This window comes from Mercenaria mercenaria, chromosome 14, assembly GCF_021730395.1.
Source record: "Mercenaria mercenaria strain notata chromosome 14, MADL_Memer_1, whole genome shotgun sequence".
Lineage (NCBI taxonomy): Eukaryota > Metazoa > Mollusca > Bivalvia > Venerida > Veneridae > Mercenaria > Mercenaria mercenaria.
In genome coordinates, this window is record NC_069374.1 from 65,030,769 (window position 1) to 65,054,000 (window position 23,232).

The 23,232-nt window shown below is 34.8% G+C and overlaps 1 protein-coding gene across 4 annotated transcripts in view; it reads left to right on the plus strand.

Moving 5' to 3' along the window:
- Positions 1-6,275: 6,275 nt before the first annotated feature.
- Positions 6,276-23,232, plus strand: part of LOC123526993 (uncharacterized) — a 154,216-nt gene continuing 137,259 nt past the window's right edge. For 3 of the 4 annotated variants that reach the window (XM_053523722.1, XM_053523720.1, XM_053523723.1), the window contains exon 1: positions 6,276-6,600. The gene's annotated coding sequence lies outside the window, so the exon portion shown is untranslated. Of the gene's footprint in view, positions 6,601-15,987; positions 17,369-23,232 lie in introns of those variants that run through there. The other variant, XM_053523721.1, reaches the window with a different exon arrangement.

Sequence of the window (23,232 nt, forward strand, 5' to 3'; positions counted from 1 at the left end):
CCGAAAATACGAACGTATGCGCTTCAGTTTGATTCAATATTACATTCCAGCTGGTGTTTGTGATTGACATATCATTAAAGGGTATAATTAATTCGAAAGAAACATTATTTTTTAACAATTCGCCTTCTAAATTCCAGTATGTTTAGTTCTGCCCATTGTTTTCTCGTTTAGGGCAAACCCATTATTTTAACTTGGGAGCATACGCCGCTTTTCATAAAATTACACACTAGTGTAGCATTGAAGGTTCCATGTGCACCGTCGTATGAACACATCTGCAGGTGTATCTAAATTGTTTTTTTTGTACTTTTAGCATGTGTAAATGTTCTGCTCAACCCGGGGCTAGAGGGCGTGGACGGTAGCATGCATTTCCACTACCGTCCATGAACAGGCTCAATCAAACCGAGCCTGCAACATTTTCGTTTTAGTTTTGTTGAGCTACCTGTGGATCGAGTTTCCACTTTCTATTTTTTTTAATCGCCGCTAGATTTGCTATGATTTCGTCCCCAAATATTTACAATCTGGCGTACGATTTCTTCTCGGATAATTATACAATTGCGGGATTCGGAAGACTGCAATGAAATCATTTGAGATCATTCAAACTAAGTTAGAAAAATTTCAATATTTGAATTTGAACAATAAAATTCGTAAAAAGATCCTTTGGAAGCATAGAATGCAACCAAGAAGAATAATAGCAGACTCGGTTTGACTGAGTCTGTCACAAGAGGTAATGAAATGTGCAACACCTCTTACGCCCCCTAGCACCGGCATAAGCGGATCTCTATTACACATACGTATGTTGAATGGACTCCATGATCCCAAAGGTCCAGAAAATATAACAATACTAAAACATGCATATTGTCATGATTATGAGGCATATTATATTAATCTACAGCTGAAAAATGACTGAATGCAACCCGCAGATCATGATTTGTGCTGATATTGGATATAGTAGGAGTTGTTTTGGTTGTTTTAAAATTGAATGAAACATTTAATTTCTTTGTTAATATTCTTTTATGGTTGCTTTTAGTTTAAGAACTATTCTGAAGTGTCTTTTATCTATGTAATTTATGTATAATATACCGGTATTCATAGCCTGTTTTTACCAAGATGAGATCTCATTTGAAAAAAAAAAAAATAATAAATATCACCTGTCAATGTCACAGGGACCAGAACGTGGAAACCCGTATTTGATCAATAACTTGAGGATCACTTGACCCAGAATGTTGAAACTTCATAGGATGATTTGACATGAAGAGTAGATGACCCCTATTGATTTTTGAATCACTTGATCAAAAGTTAAGGTCACAGGAACCAGAACTTTGAAAACAGTTTCCAACCAATATAGTTAGAATCATTTGACCTTCAGTCACGATGATTGGAATCACAGAGGCGATGACCCTTAATGTTCTGGGGTCACTTGACTTAAGGGAAAGGTCACAGAGGCATGAAAATGGAAATACTCTTTCAGGATCAATAACTTGAGAATCACTTGACCCAGAATGTTGAAACTTCATAGGATGATTGGACATGCAGAGTAGATGACCGCTTTTGATTTTGGACTCACTCGATCAAAGACCCATGGTCACGGGGGCCTGAACATGGAAAACGGTTACTTGAGAACCATTTGCCCCAGAATCTTGTAACTTCATAGGGTGATTGGACATGCCAAGTAGATGATCTCTGTTGCAGCCAAACATTAGTGTCTCTTTGTCTTTCGCTCCTATCCTCTATTGACTTTTGGCCTATCACGACTATACATTGGGGGACTAGGGAGACATGGGCATCTTCTAATTTGAAATTTAATTGCCCTCATTCGAAGGAGGAGGGAAATATTGTAAATATTAATGTTTGATGATGGATTTTGGGGTCGGTCTGTAGACAAACCCAGTTTCCCGGATGATAACTGGAGAACGCTTGGGCCTAGGATCATGAGATCGGGAGATTTGTCATGACCAGCAAATGACCCCTATTGATTTTGAGTTCAGTATGTCAAAGGTCAATATCACATTGACATTAGAACTTTTTTGCCAGAAAACTAGATTATGCTTTGGTCTAAGATCACATTTGATACGGAGGTAATTTAAGACTGGTAAATGACCCATGATTATTGATTTAAGATCAAAACGTTAAATGTCCAGTAATCAGTGACCAAATAATTTCTGTTCCTTGTCGGTTAATTCATGCAAGTGTTCTACAATCTCTTGTTATAAATAGAACCTCCAAACATCACATAATTATCAATTAGTCCATGACCTTTGCTCACATTTACTGTTATTCCCCTTGTTCCAGTAAAAGCAGGGTGTTTCCCATTGATTTATTAGCTCGACTATTCATAGAATAGTAGAGCTATTGGACTCGCCCGTGCGTTGGCGTCCGCGTCGGCGTCCCGATTTTGTTAAGTTTTTGTATGTAAGCTGGTATCTCAGTAACCACATGTGGGAATTGATTGAAACTTCACACACTTATTCACTGTAATAAAATGACTTACATTACACAGGTTCCATAACACTATTTTGCTTTTTTACAAAATTATGCCCCTTTTTCGACTTAGAAATTTTTGGTTAAGGTTTTGTATGTAAGCTGGTATCTCAATATCCACTAATGGGAATGGATTGAAACTTCATACACTTATTCACTGTCATAATCTGACATGTACAGTGCAGACTCTGCTTTGCTTTTTTTCAAAATTATGCCCCTTTTTCCACTTAGCTGTTTTTGATTAAGGTTTTGTATGTAAGCTGGTATCTCGGTATCCACAAATGGGAATGGATTGAAACTTTACACACTTGTTCACTGTCATGATATGACATGCAGAGCAAAGGTTCAATAACTCTAATTGGCATTATGATGCCCCTTTTTTAACTTAGCAGTTTTTGGTTAAATTCTTAAATTTAAGACGGTATCTCACTACCCACTAATAGGAATGGATTGAAACTTCACACACTTGTCTACTGTCATGAGCTGATAAGCACTGTGCATGTTCCATAACACTGTTTTGCATTTTTACAAAATTATGCCCCTTTTTCGACTTCTGTATTATTCAATTGACAAGGCTGCCGAATAGTATAGCGTTGCTGTCCTGCGATAGCTCTTGTTAAAAATGCTTATAATTCAAAAAAAGATTTCGAGCAAAATTAACCAAACCTCACAAAATTTTCAATAAGCACATGAGCTTTGCTCATATATTGTTTTATCCCCTTTGACAGAGTAAAAGCAGAGTTTAACCCCTTGATTTGGTAAAAGAAATGTTGAAAATACTTATTAATCAAAAGTAGTTTAACTAGAATCACCAAACTTAAGCTAACTGTTAATGCCCATTACCAGAAGCTGTCAACCGCTGCACACATCAGTCCTCTCAGTGCTTTGATTAAAAACATGGTGTATTTCACTTTATTAACGTTTAAGCAGAAGGATATTAATTCCTAGATCACTTTCATTGTGAATTTTCCAGACTGAAGTTTTACCCATTGAGAAAATGCTACATATATACGCGTAATAGCACATTTTCAGATTACAGGTATCACTACGTCACACTCAATGCGGTCATCCCTATTATTAGTAACAAACACTCGTGGCAGAGAGTTTTTCGGACAGTAAAAATTCTATAGCACATAGATTTTAATTAGTGAAGGATTGCATTTGCACATTCTTATCTCACAGTAAATGATGTACCTGGCCAGTGTTGCAAATTTGTTTATATTTAAGCCACTAAATGCATATTAACTGAGATGGTTGAATATTTGGTGCATTTTTATCCACATTTTTTAAAAAATTTCATGAATGGAAATATACATGTAATAATTGATCATGTATACCTATTTATGAGACTTATTTTTAGTAAAAAAAATGCTTAAAAAATGTCTTAACAATTGGCGAAATAAGAACATCTGCATGATTTATATATATACGATAGTTTAAATAAAAAAAAAATGGGTTGTAATTTTATAGCCCATTTTAAGCTATTAATTAAAAGTACCTAGTAAAGGTGCTGGACAAACTTTTAAACTATTATTTTCCACTATGTTATTAGATGAATTTTTTAATTGTATTTTGTAACAATCTCTGCTTTTGTTTAAGATGAAAATTAAATTTGAATTTGTAACTTTTACACATAAAAATTATTTATAATAATCTTGAATGATAGTAAAAAAATGCAGAAAAATATATTGTTTTAAATTTTTGTTGCATAATAAATTTGTAACATTTGTTCTGACAGATTCTACTTGGTTTTTTTCTTTAATTGTTTGTTGCAGCATTATTATCGTTTTAGTCCTATTTAGGCTATGTATTATGCGTCTCTGAAGTAAGAAAACTGTCATACAAATTCCCCACAAAATTTGGATCCAGAACAAATTATTTCTGATTTACTCTCTCTAGTCAAAGTGTCCCCGAGATCAAACTCGCAACAAACTGGATTGGTCACACTGAGTTGGCTAAAATACTGAATATGTTTTTAGTTTAAACATCAAAAAAAAATTCTTACAAAGTTAAGACAGTTGTTTATGATCTCCCACTCTATTCTCAAAAAAAGGGAAAATGTTTTATACTGACAGATCACATTATGTAACTTTCATATTAAAATGTATTTGTTTTATTGATAAAAGATTCAGTCTAAGGCTTTCAATAACAGATGGTTTTTTTTTTCCTATCGGGGTCATCTGTTGTTTACATTCACCAATGATAATACAGAACAATATGTCATTTGATTTTTTGATTAATCTTAGTTAAAACCAATTTTAATGTTATTTTTTATTCATCAAGTTTTCCCGAATTATTATTTGTTATAAATAATGTCATAGCTCTCGGTATAGTCAATCTAATTAAATTTCAACACGAATAAGATATACAGTAATCTAATTTGGTGTGAAAACAGTTTACTGCATGTTATAAATCATCAGGTAAGTAGATGTTTTTGTAATTCAGTCCACAGAGTTCTAGGACATGTCTGAATCCATTTAAGTTCTTAAACAGAAAAAAATAATGTGTAAAACAATATTCAACCATCACATAACATTCAAGAGTCTATATAAATAACACAAATCTCTCTGAATGTTTGTCCGAATTCTAAAAAACCCTAAACCTGGGTTTTATCGGTCATTCTAAAAATAGACACAGGGCTGATTAGAGAATGTGCTATTTCATGGGATCATTTCCAAACAGATTGTTTTTCTTATATGTAAGACATTAACTCGATATTATGTTATTTTTTTTAGTGAGAATACATGTTTTACTAACTGGCTATATGTGGTTTTCATATCATTGAAATACTCTAAAGTACTGAAAATGAGGCCCCAAGGATTAATTGTTTATATGAAATACTTGAAAGAAGGAACTAAATTAGTATATTGTGACCTTATCGGCTGGACTTGTTTATTTAACGACTCTGCGATTTTCGCTACGCTTGTATAGTGGACGCAACTTGACCCCGATGGTTGACCTTTGTATTATAATACATAATAAGGCACAACCTATTATTGAAAAGGAATGTTCGTAAAAGACGAGCTGCACGAGAAAAAGGAAATATAAATTTGTGTAAATATAAATTAGTGTATTTGAAAGTTTTAACTGATCAAATGTAAGTATATATACTTTGATACTGCACTGTATACAAATTAATTCCATATAAATATACACGGCTACCCTAAGCACCCTTTGATTTCTACAATGAAATAATCGATATGAATAATCAGCCTAAGGTCAACCATCGCGGTCAAGTTGCGACTACTATACTATTTAATTGACCTGTCAAAACATGTTTCTGGCTTTCATGTTAATCTAACAGAATATAATGAAAGCCGGGAACAAGTTTTAGACAGGTGAAATAAATTGTACAATAGATACGTATACTAGGTCAAAGGGAAGTAACCGGTTTCCCATAGACTTACATTGTAATGTTTTGGGTTATAGCCCTTTCCTAACATTTAAACTTTTGATGCCACCTACCCAGGGTGATAGAACTATTCAAGCCTAAAAGAAAACAGCCGGCAATATACATGTTGACCATCATTTTTCTGCACTTTTTTCACCCGGAAGTCAGTAATCCCCAGTCCGGCACTTAATTTTTGTTTACATTTCATGAAAATACTATATCACTAAAACAAGCATAATTTTCAAGCCAAAATACACCTTCAAATATTTTTTCCTCAATTAATCATGGCTTAGAACTTCAATTTAAGAAATAAAACAGATATTTCACCAATCAGAGACCATATTTGTCTCAGAATACCATATACTTTTTCAACCAATCAAAAGCCCAGTGACTTAATTCCCGTTGACCTAGTGTACGAGACGAACAATTATCGGTAGTAGTTTAAAAATAAAAAGACTGGAAAAATTCAATTTGGATTTGAAATATGCTTAATTTACATAGATGTAGAGATGATATAGAGAATATTTAGAGAGGATATAGGGAAGATTTATCCAGGCAGGCCCATTGGGCTTGCTTTGTAAATTTTTGAACTAGATGGAACTTTAACTGTTAAAACTGAAGTGCAAGGGCATATCGACAGATAAGTACATGCCCATTTGAGATAATTTTTTAATAAAGGACACACCAAGTTGGTTTCCCTAGAGAACACGGAAAGGACATCTAGTTAGAAGGTAATTCTAAAACTATTTTCAGTCAAATAAACACGCTGTAAAATCAGCTCAAAAATGAGACCCCAAATTAAGTTTCCATGTCAAATTCTATAATGCAACGATTTCTGTTCAGTCTATTTCTGTTATTACATGTAAGACATAATAACATCGTACTTTTCGCACATTTTCACCACTTGTACATAATTATATCTTAACTTAATCTCTGTTCATTGTGCTATATACTGTTTATGCTACTAAGAATTAATTTGTTCATAATACGTTATTTTGATTCATTTCACTACACTGTTTATGTTACTTACTTAGGATGAATGTTTACATTATTATGTTAGAGGACCATATGTTAGACTGGCTATAGCCAAATATGTTATCCACTTTAAATAAAGTTATTAATTATTATTATTACATACATTTAGTGATTCTGAGTTTCCATCAAAGTGCAACCAATTTTATTCCCAATTATTACAAAAAAGTTAATTAATCAACATAATAAGAGCGTAACATACAAATTTTAACAAAAAAATAATGCGCATTTTTTTAAAAATAAGGTAATGTCTAGATATTAAAAAAGATAATAGGTAAGGGTAGATTTCTTGGAAGCACAGAGCACCAAAAACACAGCCCCAGAGCCACGCATTTGCCAACAACAAAAAGAAGCTGTAATGGAAAAATATTTCAAATATTTCAGACGGGTTGCTTCAAACATCCAACAAGTACATAGTAATTCATGCTAAATATTGATGGAGGGGAAGGAAATTGTAAAGGGCGAAATGGGGGGGGGGGGGGGGGGGGGGGAACCCGAAGGGGAAAATTGTACAAGGACGAATATTAAGTCAATGCAATTGATATTTTACTAGCTCAATTGTCATATACATTGTATAAAAGAGCGTTAAAAACATCCGGGTTTCTATTCATATGAATATTTGTATTTAAGCTCAGTGAATCGTTCTAAAATATTCAAATGCAGGCTTTCATTCAACTGAATAATTAGTAGTTTCTTCATCCAAATTATAAAACTGAATTAAGCAGCTAGGACCAGGATAGTCCAACCCGTTGCATAATTATCTCTTTCATTTCATTTCATTCCAGTTTGATATTACCGGTATAAACGCTATTTTAGTATATATATCATTTACATATTTTAAATTCAAATAAAGTCATTAAAGAACCAATTGACCTTCGTTCTTACATAAAATAAACGCCATTGAACGTGGCCGAACGTATTTATCTTATTATTCCTAACTTTATCATGACATCACAGTACATTAGGGGTTCTAATTGACCAATCAGAGAGCTGCATTTTCGAGTACCTGCCAGTTTCCACTTGGGTATATCGAAGTATATTTACAATGAACATATAGTGACTTTAGAAATAAATATCACACTATTTTAAAAATAAAATTAAGATTTTTCACTGCACATGCCCCAGATTATGCTACAAACAACACAACTTTGAAGTTTCATTGAAATATTATATCGATTTAATACCTTTATTTTAGTTAAAAGTTTGAGATTTTACACAGGGAGTCTATGATAAAGTCCGAGTAAAATGTAAGAATATCCCCAGGTGAAATAAGTATCATTCCGCAATGTTTTGGACATGTTAAAACTATGAATACCTAGAAACATGATGTAACTATTAGAAAACGTTTTTCGGACAAGTACTTGAAAATGTCTTTCTCCTTTCATAACAAACAGCGTTTGTGTATAAGGTCCATTTATGTTTTGATACCTAGAAATATGATATATAAAGTCTAGCTTCCTTGAAGGAATCATTTTTTTTTCTTATTAAACAAAAGATGATCGCCCTTGAAAATATCGGCTTACTATACGTTGAAGTATAAATAAACTGTTTATCTGTACGATATTGCTATCTATCTGTGTACGATTAACTTGTAATCTAACTTACATGCGTGCTCAAATTAATTCGGTGATGGCCCAGGAAGTGTGCACGTGTTAGCGAGGAGACAGGATGAGAATAGAAATATTTACAAATTAGCATATATCTGTAAAAAAGCTTGTGAATTAAACGATTGTAGCGTTTTCTTGTTTCCTATACCATTTTACAGACATCATTCTATTGTAGTAACCGATGACTCTTTTTCACTAATCCATAATAGTTATATAAATGTTGTCATACACGCTGCTTCCAAGGACAAACTCGTGAACCCTCGATTCATTGAATGACTCTTAAGTGTATTAAATATCGTAACTTCGGTTACTTCAATATTCACTTTTTAGATATCATGAAATGTTGCGTGCGGACTTTGTTTTAATATTTATTACTTTTCTTATTAATTTTTCTTCATTTTATTATTGCTTTTTCTATTTCATATTGCCCTCATTACGTTTACTATAAAGGTAGTGTGACCTATATAAAAAACAGCGGCATATATAAGGTACCCATTTACAAATAATATATATAAGTATCTCACAATCTTTATCTTAGGCATATCTTTATATCATACTGAATCATAGCTAAAATGTATCACATCTGAACAATATCAAATAAAGACAGTGTAAAATCAGCTCAAAAATGAGACCTCAAATTAAGTATCCATGTCAAATTCTATACTGCAATGATTTCATGATGAAAATCTGCCTGAATGTCAAACATACATGACATGTGAGTGCAGCAAAACATAGCAATGAAAGTAAGGAAAAATGGTCTACACAAGATGTAACTACTTTTTAAAGCCCCTTTCCCGTTAGTGTATATATTATGTAATGGAGAAATATTTAGTAAGATGTATAGTGCCAGTTTCATGTTGAATGTACAAGCAACGTAAACAAATGTATCATGTGTAAGTACACATTTAAACTGTTATACATGTCCCGTTTCCTATCTGACCATTGTTAATTATCTATATATAACATGTAATATTTAGGGTGTAAATATGCATTAGAATACCCATATCCCTCACCACCTCCCTCATATATAAATTTGTCATACCGGTATTCTTACGGGAAGTAAAAACATCTTTTTTTCTTCTTGTTTTACCCGGTGCATAAGAACATGTATTTCATCCTCAAATGAAATACACCATTGTAAACTTGAGAAATATATCTGAATTGAGTCGTTCATTTTTTTTTCAATATCCAAATGAAAACTTAGTTTCAGAATTTCCCGAACTGGAAACTTAACTTCCCATTTTAGGGGAAGCTTGTTTTATTAATAATATCTGTCATGTGTTTACGAATAGGATAGAAATATCCGTCCCGAGGGCACCTGCGCATTGGGCGGTAATGAGGCTTGCCGAATTACCGCCCATGCGCAGGGGGCCAAGGGACGGATATTTCCATCCGATTCGTAAACACATGACTGATATTTTTTCTTGCATATCGTATAGATATAAGCATTTCATTCTGGCAGATTATTTTTCTTGCATACCGTATTTTACAAAAGGTAGAAATACTTTCTTTTTAGCACTCTTTCTTATAGTAGAGAATGAACACAAAGCGCGGGAAATTAACATCCGTAAGCAGACGTGACGTCATGTTGTTTTGCGTTACGCACAATAACAAAGTTCCACTTTTGTTTTATCGTTTGAAGCGTAACGTTATGTTTTTACGGTAAACTAACGTATTTTGAATCGAGAAATATACTATAAGGAACGGAGAGCAACTATCAAGGTACCTGCTTTTTTCGTATTTTACATAAATAATATATTATCAGTGCATGAACCACTAGTTGTCATTAACAGCACGAGAGTCATCTGGCACGGGGGGTGCCAGATGGGTTTTGCCGGCATGGGTAAAATCACCGGAAACGCCAGTCCGATGTGCAAGAAAGATCTATATTGATCTATATTGAATTGCTCGTCTTTCATAATGCACTAGAATTACAACAATAACTAATAAACCCGTTTATACATTGCCCTGCTCGATGATTTCTAAAACAAAAGAATATTTCCTTATGGCTAAAAGTATGCTTCATATATGGACCTGGACAAAACTGGATCTAACTGAATGCAACTCAGTGAAAGTTTACATGTCTGTGTTATGAAATTAAGAACTATAAAAGTTTAACAAAAAAATTGTTAAGACATAAAAAAAAATCTGAACTGAAGAAATTAAGATAAAATATATGTAAATTTAAACCGGCATAGCTCTCTATTTCATTTAATGACACCATGTTTATATTTGTGCACCGGACTTTTTGATTGATGATTTTGCTTCCCTGTCGTCAAAACAAACTTTCAAGGCTGTTGGTGAATAATACCAGTTTTGTTAACTTCAAAAGAACTTTTTGTGTATTGTTTTCACGCCGAATAGAGCTTGCAACCTGATGCAAGTTGTAAAATTCGAATGTATCCTTGACATGCAATAGTGTAATAAAGTGGTAGTGTTTACATATCTTGAAAGATGACAGCGGCATTCATTTCAGTTGTATAAAGTTATAGTCTTTTTATGTTTTATCCTTTCACAAATTGCGCTCCCCTCCCCTTTTACTATGAGTAAGTTATCATGCCCACCTTAATTGTGACTGCCGGAATTCTAAAGCGGTGCCCGATTGTTGTTTTTGTCCTGCATATATGTGTGCTTGTGCGTCTGTGTGTCTTGGGCGATACCTTACAGTGTTGTGATATCTTACTTGTCTGTTTGTCTATGAAAGTTAGTTTTGTACATGAGTGTCTGTGCTGCTATGGATTACGTTGTAGTGTAACTGTAATTAAGGAACGTAGCATTCCCTTTTGTATATTCATCCTTGTTCTACTTTCCCCTTCAACTCCCTCCCCATCCGCTTTCTACCCCTTTGCCGCCCCCTCTCTCTATTTATATTTTGCATAAAATTATAATGTACTTGTTTGATTTTTGAAGCAACCCGTCTGTAATTTTTTTCCGTTACGGCTTCTTTTTGTTGTGGGCTTACTTTGCAAATGCGTGGCTCTGAGGATGTGTTTGTGGTGCTCTGTGCTTCCGAGAAATCTACCCCTACCTATTATCTCTCATATATTGCGAGGTATATATGTTGTCTATTAAAATGCGACCTATAACCCCTAAATTATCGAAGATACATACCGACTTTGTTGCAGTCAGGAGTGTTTGTCATGTAGTTGCATGTTACGCGCAGTAATGCAGACGGTATTTGTGGGTTTGTTGATTCTATGGGTTGTGGCATGCTCTCCCGGAAATATGTTCTTTGCAGCAAAAAGGGGATATATGAGCGACGTTCACATGATGACATAATAGTGAATACTAGACCTTCTCTGTAGATATACAGAAAAGCAAAAGAATGAGACCACCATGCATTTTATATTCGACTTTGCAAAATGCTTTTCTGTGTTAAATTGCATATTTCTATTAATTATATGAATGATACCTAAAATTACTAAGAGACAGTCTAGGGGCGTCGCCAGCCGCAATTTCATGTTCAGCGACAAGGAAGAGCAGCTCGGGGGCTTCAGGGATATGCTCTCCTGAAAACAGTTTGAATTGTAAAACAGCTCTGGTGGATTTTGACGTATATTTGGAGATATAATGTCCCCATCCACCTTCCCTTTGAAATTATTAACATAATAAATTATGCCAATGAAAATCAAGTGCAGACCCGGGCCTTTGGGTTAAAAAGTATTTAATATATAGTTACAATCATTACAGTTTTACAAATATACAATCATAGAGGATTGAGTAGGAAGCTATAAGCCTTTTTTTAAGGAATTCTCTCCTTATACATAAGGTAATTTCAACAGAAACAAAGTTATTAATCCATTATACATGTTCTGCTTGCAATTTCTTCGTTTATCTTTATGGTATTGACATAAACTTGTCAGCTGTAATTTTAAAAAAGGTTGTCAAGAAAGATTTAATTTTTGGATAAGAAAATTGATATATTTATATAAATAAATTCTAAACTGTAAAAAACATTTACTATGTAATGATATCTAAGAAGATAGGATAGGAAAGAAGGAAGCGAAATAGACGAAATGAGGTTGATAGGTCAGGAATGTCACTTTAGACACACTGAGTTTTAGGACTTTCGTTAAAGCTATGTAGAAGCTGACAAAGAAGCTGGAATACAAAGCTATCATTACTGCTTTAAGTGTTCAAGAAATAAATGTAAAAAGCTACATATCAAATCTCTTTGTCTTCTGTATATATTAATGTACATGAGAAATATGTAATTATTTAGTGTGCTTGTAATCGAGGAATCGCCATGTAAAATAGTGTTTTTAGTGTAACAGTGGTTATCGGCCTAATATGATTTAGAAGTTTAGTACGCTCTCTTTGATAATTGGGACAGCTGAAAAAGAAATGATATGTATTTTCTACCTCACCACATTCACACAATGGACTGTTTTTACAATATATTTTGAAAATAAATGTTCATTAAGAGAGCTACAGTGTGTCCTAAGTCTACCATGAAGAATCAGGATTTTACGTGTACCTGCTTAATAATGACTTGGGACTTTCAATACATCAGAATAAAGCCGTCTTTTGAAGATACTTAATGTTGGAGAATTTCTATGTTCTAACGGTAGTTGTAGTTGATGGCAGAAAGGAGTTAGCAAAGAGCTGAGTGTGATAAAGCAGGTTTCTGGAATCACCGGCATTTCTAAGATTGTATACAGTTTCAGGTACCAATGAGGAAATATACTGTGGAGTTGAATGATTTTTCATTTTGTAGAAAAGAGTGAGTTTGTGTTTTTGTCTTCTGACTTTAAGGGGTTGGGAGTCGGTCTCTTTATAAAGATTGGCAAAAGAAACAATTTTGGTGAACCTGTGTTGATTTTGCATACTACAAGTTGGATTTTCTCAAGTTCAAATTGATCGTGCTGGGTTATTTTATCCCAAACGACATCAGAATACTCCAGAAGATTTGTTTGTTTGTTTGTTTGTTTTGGGTTTAACGCCGTTTTTCAACAGTATTTCAGTCATATAACGGCGGGCAGTTAACCTAACCAGTGTTCCTGGATTCTGTACCAGTACAAACCTGTTCTCCGCAAGTAACTGCCAACTTCTCCACATGAATCAGAGGTGGAGGACTAATGATTTCAGACACAATGTCGTTTATCAAATAGTCACGGAGAACATACGCCCCGCCCGAGGATCGAACTCGCGACCCCGCGATCCGTAGACGAGGCCGTATAAAGACAAATAGATTGTTTCAAGAGGGCTGCGGTCAAGAATAAAATTCAAGGTTCTCATTATGTTGATTCTTTTACATGCATGCCGTTTCTCTGATACTGTCTACATGTTCGTACCAGTTCCCGTCTTTTGAAAATACAGACGTCATCTCGTTGATTGGAACACCATGCATATACAAAGAAGGATGTTGGGGTTTGTTAAATTTACGAGAAATAAGAATAGATTCTGGTTTTAGAATTGAAGTTGACAAGCCACTCATTTGCCCACTCGTCTATTTTCATAAGGTCTGAATTTAGGGTTTCGGTTGCAGTTATCGGATTGTCAACAATAATGTACAAGCTAGTATCATCAACAAAGAGTCTGATAGTTGAACTAATATTGAGAATGTCAGTGATAAAAACCATGAAAAGAAGAGGACCAGGATAGAACCTTGTGGCACACCTGCTGAGATATAAACCATTTGAGATGAACCTGCTTTCTCTCAGATAGATAGTCACGCTACCAATTTAACAAGCATCCAGATATATGGGCAGATTCTAACTTGAACAAAAGACCTTTGTTCCATACGCGGTCAAAAACTTTAGATATATCACAAAAGACTGCACGGACTTCTTAACCTTCATCTAATGCTTGGCAGAAAGTATTATATATAGAATATAAAATCTGGAAAGTAGATCCCTCGGAAGCACCGAAAACAATGCAAACAGTGAAAATTGCAGACTCGGTTTGATTGAGTCTGTTCATGAGCAGTAATGGAAAATGCAACACTGCCCACGCCCCCTAGCACCGGCTTAAGCAGTATTCAATCTTCAAATCTAAATGAGTTGAAATCAATGATCCCGAAGGACCAGAAAATATAACAATACTGAGATGAAGTCGGGGCGACTTTTTACGGCCGCCACACAGCACTTAACACCCGCTGTTGTGAAGTAAATAAAATCTGGAAAGTAGATACCAAGTTGGTTGGTAGTTGAGTCATTGGGAACAAATCCAGATTGAAGTGCTGAGATAATTTATTTGCTGAAAAGAAGTTAAAGATATACTTATGAATGATTTTGTTTTAGTACTTTACTGATTGTGCTTAGAAGCGATATAAATCTGTAGTCGGAAACTAGCTGTGGGTCATTTTTTCTTAAAAACAGCACATACATGTGCCAATCTCCTTTGGGATGGCTTTCGACCAGTGTTAATGGATATGTTAAGGTAGTTCTGCACGTTTGGATCGATTTTTTTCTACAATGTAGAATTTGATGAAACTCTGATTTTTCAAAAGTTCAGTATATACCTAGAAAATTCAGCAAATAAAAATGATAGAGTCGTGTGCTTGATCTTTTGCTAGACTGATTTGAAAAGTTTGAACCTCATGCAATATTTCATAATGGGAAAATCATAACTTTTATAACATTTTTGCGAATAGAATTTTTTCTACAATGTAGATTTTGATGAAACTTCTCACAGTTGTAAATAAACACATGGCCTATAATTTAATGAAATAAAATGTATATGTTCATTTGCTTATTTTTGAGATATTTGACCATGATTAAGGTGAACCAGACATTTCACGCTAATTTTAAGACATTATTTTGTTTTTTGACATGTCATATGTTTTAACAGAATAATTTGACTTTAGAAATATAGCAACAGTGTCATTGTAATAAATTCACTCACAGGTTTCCAGTTATTCATAAAATGATTCTAATTTCCGTACGCCGAATCCAGGCTTTATTCTACGTTTTCCGGATAAATGACCTTACGCCATCACTTCCGGTTTATCAAACGTACAGAACTACCTTTAAAAGCTGACAAAAGTGGTCTTGCAAGCTCCTGTGAGAGTTCGTTCAGGATCCTGTTATTCTCGTTATCAGGCCCTGCAGCTTACCTACTGAGAGTAATTTGAGTGTTTCTGTTACTTCTTCCTCTGTGATGATAACTGAGTCAAGTTTTGGATGGGTTGTATTTGTTTGCATGTGTGACAGTGTTTTGTTATTATCGTTTAATAATGCTTGAGACTTACTGAAAGAAATTGTTGAGCGAGTTTGCTTTATCTATGTCTTCTGACTAGAATACCATGGTCATTTAGTAGTGTTTTTGGATGGTGATATGAATTGTTTTAGTATCTTCCAATAGTCGGATGTTTTAAGATTTTTTGTCTGTAGTTTATTTGATAGTTTTTCTGAAAGTTGTGTTTTTACATTCGTAATAATTGTGTAGTTTTGTTTCGCATTTGTTTGTAAGTGTTCCAAATTGAATGATGTTCATTTTGGGTTCGTTTGGCCTTGTCATAATCTCTCTTTCTCTTTCTTATATGTTTTCCTAAATCGTTATGCATTCATGCAGTGTCTGAATTCTTATTGTTGCTATTTTGTTTAGAATGTGCTTTTTACATATAGATAGAATTGGATTAGTAATATTTTCTACATACGTATCAATACCATCATCAGCTAGGGAGTCCCAATTAATAGATGCTGCTTCTCGTCTCAGGTTGTCATATTACCCACTAGTCGAATGTCCACATAACCCACTTGTACTTTCTTGAGTTAGGTTTGGAGCAATTAAGACAACAATAGACGGGGCAATGAAATCTAAGATTCTGGTCAAGAAAGGGATCTCCTACTCCAGATGTGTAAACATTACATGCAGAGGATACCAGAAAAAGGTCAATAAGAGAGTGAGATGTTTTAGCGAAATGATCTGTGTGATGCTATGTCGTCTAGTTTTTTATGTGTTGCCGGTTTTAGATCTCCTGATAGCTGGGATATGACTTTTAACATAAACAAGAACGCCACCATAGTTGTCTCCTGGTCTGACCTTTCTGAAATGTGCAGCAGAATTATCAAACATGATAGAGTATTACTCAGTACAATTACTTAACCAAGTTTAGTAAAAGAGATGACATCGAAATGCTGGAGTTCTCGTAATATATCTCGTTTATGGAAAAAAAAACTCTGAACAGATTAATGTCCGAAAGATAAGGTCTTCTTAAAACCATCTGCGATATCAAAAGAAGACGACAAAGAAGATGACGACGACGAAGAAGAAGGTAGACTACCGTTTGATCAAGGTCCAGGGTTCTCGTGAACATCGCTCGTTAGAAGAAGAATCAAAGCCATTCAGGTTATCAGCTCAAAAGTTGTAAAGCATCTTAGACCCTTTATCTTCATCTGGAGTCAAACAAAAAGTCATATCCTCGCTCTTTATAAGATTAAGTCTTCAGATATTAAGTAATACCTGGACTGAATATACTGTAGGGTGTGGCAACCCAGGCCAGTGTCTAAAGTGACCTATACTAGAAAAGGAAATAAAATAATTTAGGAGTAAAGGTTTCCAAAAGAAAGTAATGATTAATAAAATATTTAGATCGCAAGTGCGCATTTTATTGTGTTGTAAACTTCACGACAAAATTGAGTTCTTTATTTTGATACTGTGTTGTAAACAAATTAGTACTATATCGCCAATGTGTAAAATGGATTTTGATTGACAGCGGTGAAACATAGCGAATTATGATTGGTCATTAAATGGAGCAGAAAAAATAAAATACGTGTGTATTTCATTGGCTTTCACGATTTACATGATGGAAGCGCTTGGATAGTATATTGTTTATTGCACACGTGTTCATGAATGGAATAGTTTACTATAGTGTAATTATGACTGAATTGTGACTAGAAAGAAATGTATTTGAAAGGTATTATATCTGAAATGGAAAATCTGTACTAGCCCTACTATTACAAAATGAATATTCGGGATATATTTTGTGCATTCCCGGAACAGTACTGGAAAATAAAAAATACAGGTGTTTTTCACTTGGATGTTGGCTAGCCTTTCTAAATTCATTAAAGCATATGAGGATTTAAAGCAAAGATGTATTGTTATGTACTAGATAATAGACTAGAAGAGATATATATTGCGGAATAATTCATTTGTTAAAGTGGTTCCCAGATTAAGGGTATATAAGCTATAGTATATATTGGTCAGTAAGTAAAAAATGTTAGAACATTAAGATTCTTGTTATCTTACAAATATTTTATTATATTGCATGTTCTAAATTTTAAATGCAATGACTGAGACAGCATGTGTAACATACTTTTTAAAACTTACTTTTAAATCTTACAACGATTTTAAATGAACAAATTGCAAGTATCAGCATTGTTTGTGATCCATATAGTAAATATTAGTAAAAATATATATTCTTCAAAACACTTCTAGTGAACTTGAACTACATTTTCTAAAAAAACATTTAGGGTCGGGCAAAAATTAAGGGTAGGTCGGGATACCGGAAACAAACAATTTTTTTGGGCTTTTATAAATCTGAGATATTTTTTCATCACTTAATTCCATATTCTAATGTGTTTTTTCCCCCATTTTTTCATCAAGAAATGCCAGTGTAATTTACTGGCCCCCATAAAAGATATTTTTGTATTAATGTTTTGTCTTTCTGAAATCTGCGTATAAATCCAACCAACAGAAATGCAGTAGAAATTCAAATCGTGAAACTATCAAACCTGTGAATATTATTTCACAGCGACAAAGTTAAGAAAATTTCTTTACAACCAAATTTGATATGAATGAAAAGTACTAACCATACTTTAATACTTAGATATTTTCAGTGATTTTCAAGTTAAGTCCTATAAACAGTAAACATAGTTGTCAACTTTGATGTTTATTTTTTTGCCTTTCCGGTAAAAAGTAAAAGAGAAAATAAATAAGTACTAGATTTTCAATATAAAAAAAATTAAAAAAAAAAAAACAACAACAAAAAAAAAAAAAAAAAAAAAAAAACGCTATTGCATACCATAGTTACAATGAGCCATTTTTGTCTTCAGTCATTGAGAACAGCCTTCATGAGTACTTCAGTCTCCGCTTTTATAACTGCTGCAGTGTTTTCCTGTGGCTGCATGTAGTGTTGCTCTCTTGTCAGATGGGTATAAAATGAAAACTCCGGCTCCTCCATCTTTGATGGCGCATGTGGCTGACCCATCTGTATAGACACGAATCCATGTTTTCGGAGGATAGTCTTCATTGATCATAGCTTGTGTGAGGCTCTTCCGAATACCTTCGTCCTGTTGTTTCCCGCGGTCAAGATGAGAAACAGCAAATCTCACAGTCACTAAATTCAGATAATTCCCAAGAGGGATTTTAATGTCTTCTCTACATAGGGGAGCCGTTGGTATATTCAGCTCAGTTTCAAACTTTTGATTGAGTTTCTTTGCCTTCCAACGAAACTGTTACGTTTGAGCTGATTTTTGGTGTATCAGTCTAACTTTGCTTTCATGGGATGGTCTTGAAAAGACCTGCTTGAAGCAGGACCTTTGCATGTCCTCCTGTCTTGTTACGGCTATGTACCTGGTACTTTCTCCATGAAGTAGATTGGTGTAGACTTTATAGCACCTGTCATGATCCTCAATGCTTGGCTTTGAACCTTGTCTAGAGTCTGTTGGTTGGTTTTGGCAGTAGTTTACCAGTCAGTTGAACTATGCTTTAAGTCGGGTCTCATTGTTCCCTGATATACTGTTTTGAGTGTGTGCTCATTTGCTTCTCACGTTGTTCCAGCAAATCTTAACTCCTTTCGGCAGTTCAGACACCAGGTCATTGATGAAAAGCAGGAAAAGTGTAGGGGATAAGACTCTGCGGGACACCGTGACGCAACAGGAACTTCCTACTGCTGGCATGTTCTAAGCTGTCTCTTGCTCTCCTGTTATAGAGGTATGACATAATCCACCTCAGCGTGTGACCTCCTATTCCACTCCTCATCAGTTTGACGAGGAGTCCATCAGTCTAGACTTTGTCGAACGCTCGCTGCATATTAATTCATGCTGTAAGCACGACTTTCTGTTCTTAGAAAGCGTCCTATATCTCTTGCGATATGTAAGTGGTCTGGTCTTCAGTGGAGCGGAATTGTCTGAAGCGCGTGTTGTGTTGCGAGTAGGTTGTTAGGCTCCACTTAAGACGGGCATTCACAATCTTCTCCATGGTCTTTCCAACAAAACTGGTTAGACTGATTGGACAATAGCTTGCAGCCTTCTTTGGATCCTTCCCTTTTTTACGGATGGGAATTATGACGGCCTCTTTCCATATTTGCGGAAGTAGTCCTTGTATCCAGCTGTAGTTGTAAATTTCCAGGAGTTTGCAAATTGCTACAGTGCCTAAGTGGGTCAGCATTTCATTTGTGACTCCATCTGGTCCAGGAGACTTCTTTGTCTTCAACTGCCATAGAACTGCCTGTAGCTCATGTTGTTCAAGACTCTGTTTCATGCATTCTGATGTCAATTGACTTGTCTGTCTTTCCCTTTTTTCTCTTCTGTCTTCCCTTTGCAGTTTCCTGTTGATGGGGATGTTTGAAACTGATGTTTTTCCTAACCAATGTCATGATGCCTCCTTTTCGGCTGCTAATTCTGTCACAGCGAAAACATTAGTATCCTCTGACTTTGAAGGATTTTTCAGGTTGCAGGTGACTTTCCTTAATGCAACAGACATTGATGTCTTTCTCATTGAGGATATGCTCAAGTTCAGCCTTCTTGTTGAAGACACCCTCCGCATTCCAATGCATCAACCTGAAAGGCTGATGCTGATTGATTCTGCTCCTTGGTATCTTCCTCCTTCTTCTCTTTGTTTGTTGTAGTTTGAAGGAGGGACCGACACTGAATATTCCTGGAGGGACCTCAGAGATTCAACGCCACATTGCTGTATACCGAATGGCTGTGTAGTCATACTTTTTAACTTTAATGGTTGAGTAGACCCCAGGTGCCTCATCCGTGCAATATTTCATCACGGTTTGGCTACTGGGTAGAACCACCGACCTTCCGTAAGCTAGCCGAATGGCTTCCTCACATAAGAATTAGCGCCTCGAGTAAGGCTCGAACCCCCATCAGAAACGGGAAGTGATTTGATACCAGCGACCTTAACCACTCGGCCATGGAAGCGCCCGGTTCTGTAAATCCTATCTCAACTTTTTTATCTTTGATTTTGTAATGCATAATGCATAATGATACAACCTGTCAGGTTACGACCGAGTCGTACTTAAGTACAATGTAGCTGATAAACCTAAACAATATTAAAATTTGTGACAGATTATCATTGTGTTTGCTTTGGTCAAAAACTAGTTTAATAAGAAAAAGAAGAGAATTTCCTCTAAGGCTTATGTCAAGATATTTAAAAAAATTCGTTTTCATCATGAGATCGCAAGTGATAAGAAACGCGAATTAGGAAACTTTATACAATGCGCGTTTTCAAAGATAAAAGGTAAAAATGTAAATACTACGAACTCGTTTTACTTTAAGAACTGTGTAATATTCTTGTTTCAATCTATGCATTCAAATAATATTTCGAGGGTCTGTATAGTCGCTACTTCTTCCGGCGCAGAATATTTCTCACCAAGGTCTTGCCTGATCAGTGCCGGATTATTCATTGGAAGTTATGTCCCTTAGATGTTTTTAGATCACCTGAACACAGTGTCCTTAAGGTGAACTATTGCAATACCCCAGTGTCGATCGTCTTTCTTCAGTTAACTCTATAGGGGTCACAACATTTTCCCCAATTTTAATGAGTCTTGATTAGAATATTTTCCTGGGTAATATCTTGAACGAGTTTGAAACTGGATCTTTGTGGTACAAAACTCGGTGGCTAGGTTACATAATAGAAAAACAACAACACATATTTAATAATTTAGAGGCCATGTTTTCTATCACTTATCGCCGTAAAAGTTTTCAGAATATTTGTCTGTATGAAATATAGGTACAATGTAGAGCTGGTAACCTCAAGTAAAAAACTAGGTCATTAAGTCAAATCATAGAAAAACATTTTTAACTATCCAGGTGCCAAGTTTCTACTTGATCATCATATATTTGTTGTCAGAATGATTGCCTTTAACAGGTCATATTCAAATCTGGGAAACCTGAGGTAAATCTAGGTCAGTAGATTGAATTATATATAAACATTGTTAACAATCTAGAGGTCATTTTTCTACTTGATCTTCATAAAACTTTGTCCAAAAAATGGTTGTTCCTATGAAATGTACATCAGATTTGAAATCCGATTATCTAAGATTATAAACAAAGTCACTAGGTAAAATCATTGAGAAAACATTGTTAACTTCCTTGTCGTTTTTTAAATAAGATAGGATAAATTTGTAACTGGGTATCACGGGTGATAATCAAGGTCACATAAACATGATCAGAAGTTTTGATATCTATGTCAAATTTGAAACTAGGTTTCTGAAATAAGAGCAATTCAGATGTAAGCTCACTTTTAAGGTATGATTCATGACCATATAACAATTGTACCACTTGAACGATTTTCTGCATTATCATCCGATCAGTGCATGTTTCTGTTTTGCAAATGTCCTGAAATGAAAACTTCCACGTATAACGATTTTTCAGTGATTTGTTAAAGATTACACAGATTCATTACAAAGACTTACAATAAACAATAATCTACAGATAAAATCCTATTGTCTTTTTCTGGGAAAAAAACTTTGTCACGTCGGCCTTATTCACAATTATACTCATTGATTACATGTCGGTTGCAGTAATGCAAGTTAGATTTCATAAAAGGTTAATCCCTTCGACTTAAAAGCTCGTTCATCCAACGGGTTTGAGCTTGGGTTCGGGTAACGATATAATTGTGCAACTTTATTTGCTGATCATCAAACAATTGTTACGATAGCTTACGTATAGCCTCACGATAAAAACCAAATTCTGACAATTGCGTCAGAGAGCCGACTCTTTGACTCAGTGGTTAGAGCATTGGGCTTACACCCGTGCGACCCGCGTTCGAATCCCGCCTCAGACATTTGGTATTTTTCTTTAATACTTCCAAATCAGAGATTATGACCACTTCACGCAAATTATCTAAACCGTTACATCCACCACTTGTTATGCGTAATCAGCCAATTTCCTCAGAAGCTGTACACAAATATCTTAGAGTCTACTTTTCTGATGACTGTTCCTGGCATTCTCATATCAACCCCATTAAAGAGCGGGCCTGAAACAAATACATACCATGCGTAAACTTAAGTTTCAACTAGATAAAAGATCATTAGCAGTGAATACTACTACTAGTGATATACTTATCTTTAATCAGACCTCTAATTGAATATGCTGATGTGGTTTATATCAACTGAACGCAGTATGAAAAAATTAAAGTCAACAAAATTCAGCATGGTGCTTCACGTTTCTTGGGCAACTGTACTTGTGTCTCTCAATGAACATCACATTCACAAAGAATTTCCTCGGGAATCCCTAATTTTACTCAACAAAATGAAGAACGGCCTAACTCCTGATTACCTTTCGTTCTTAGTTCCACAATCAGTTGAAGAAAGTTTTCGGTATAACCTAAGCAAAGCCGATGACATCCAGTAGTTATACAAGAACATTTGTTTATTATAACGCTTTTCTGCCATCGTCCCTGAGAAATTGGAACACATATAACCATAACCAACACATAGCTATCATATAATGTAAATATATAATATAAATATGTTGGTGGATAAGAAATTTTCCTTGATAAAGGTCTTATCTGACGGAAAAAGTAGAAGCGAGTGACTTTTTTTTA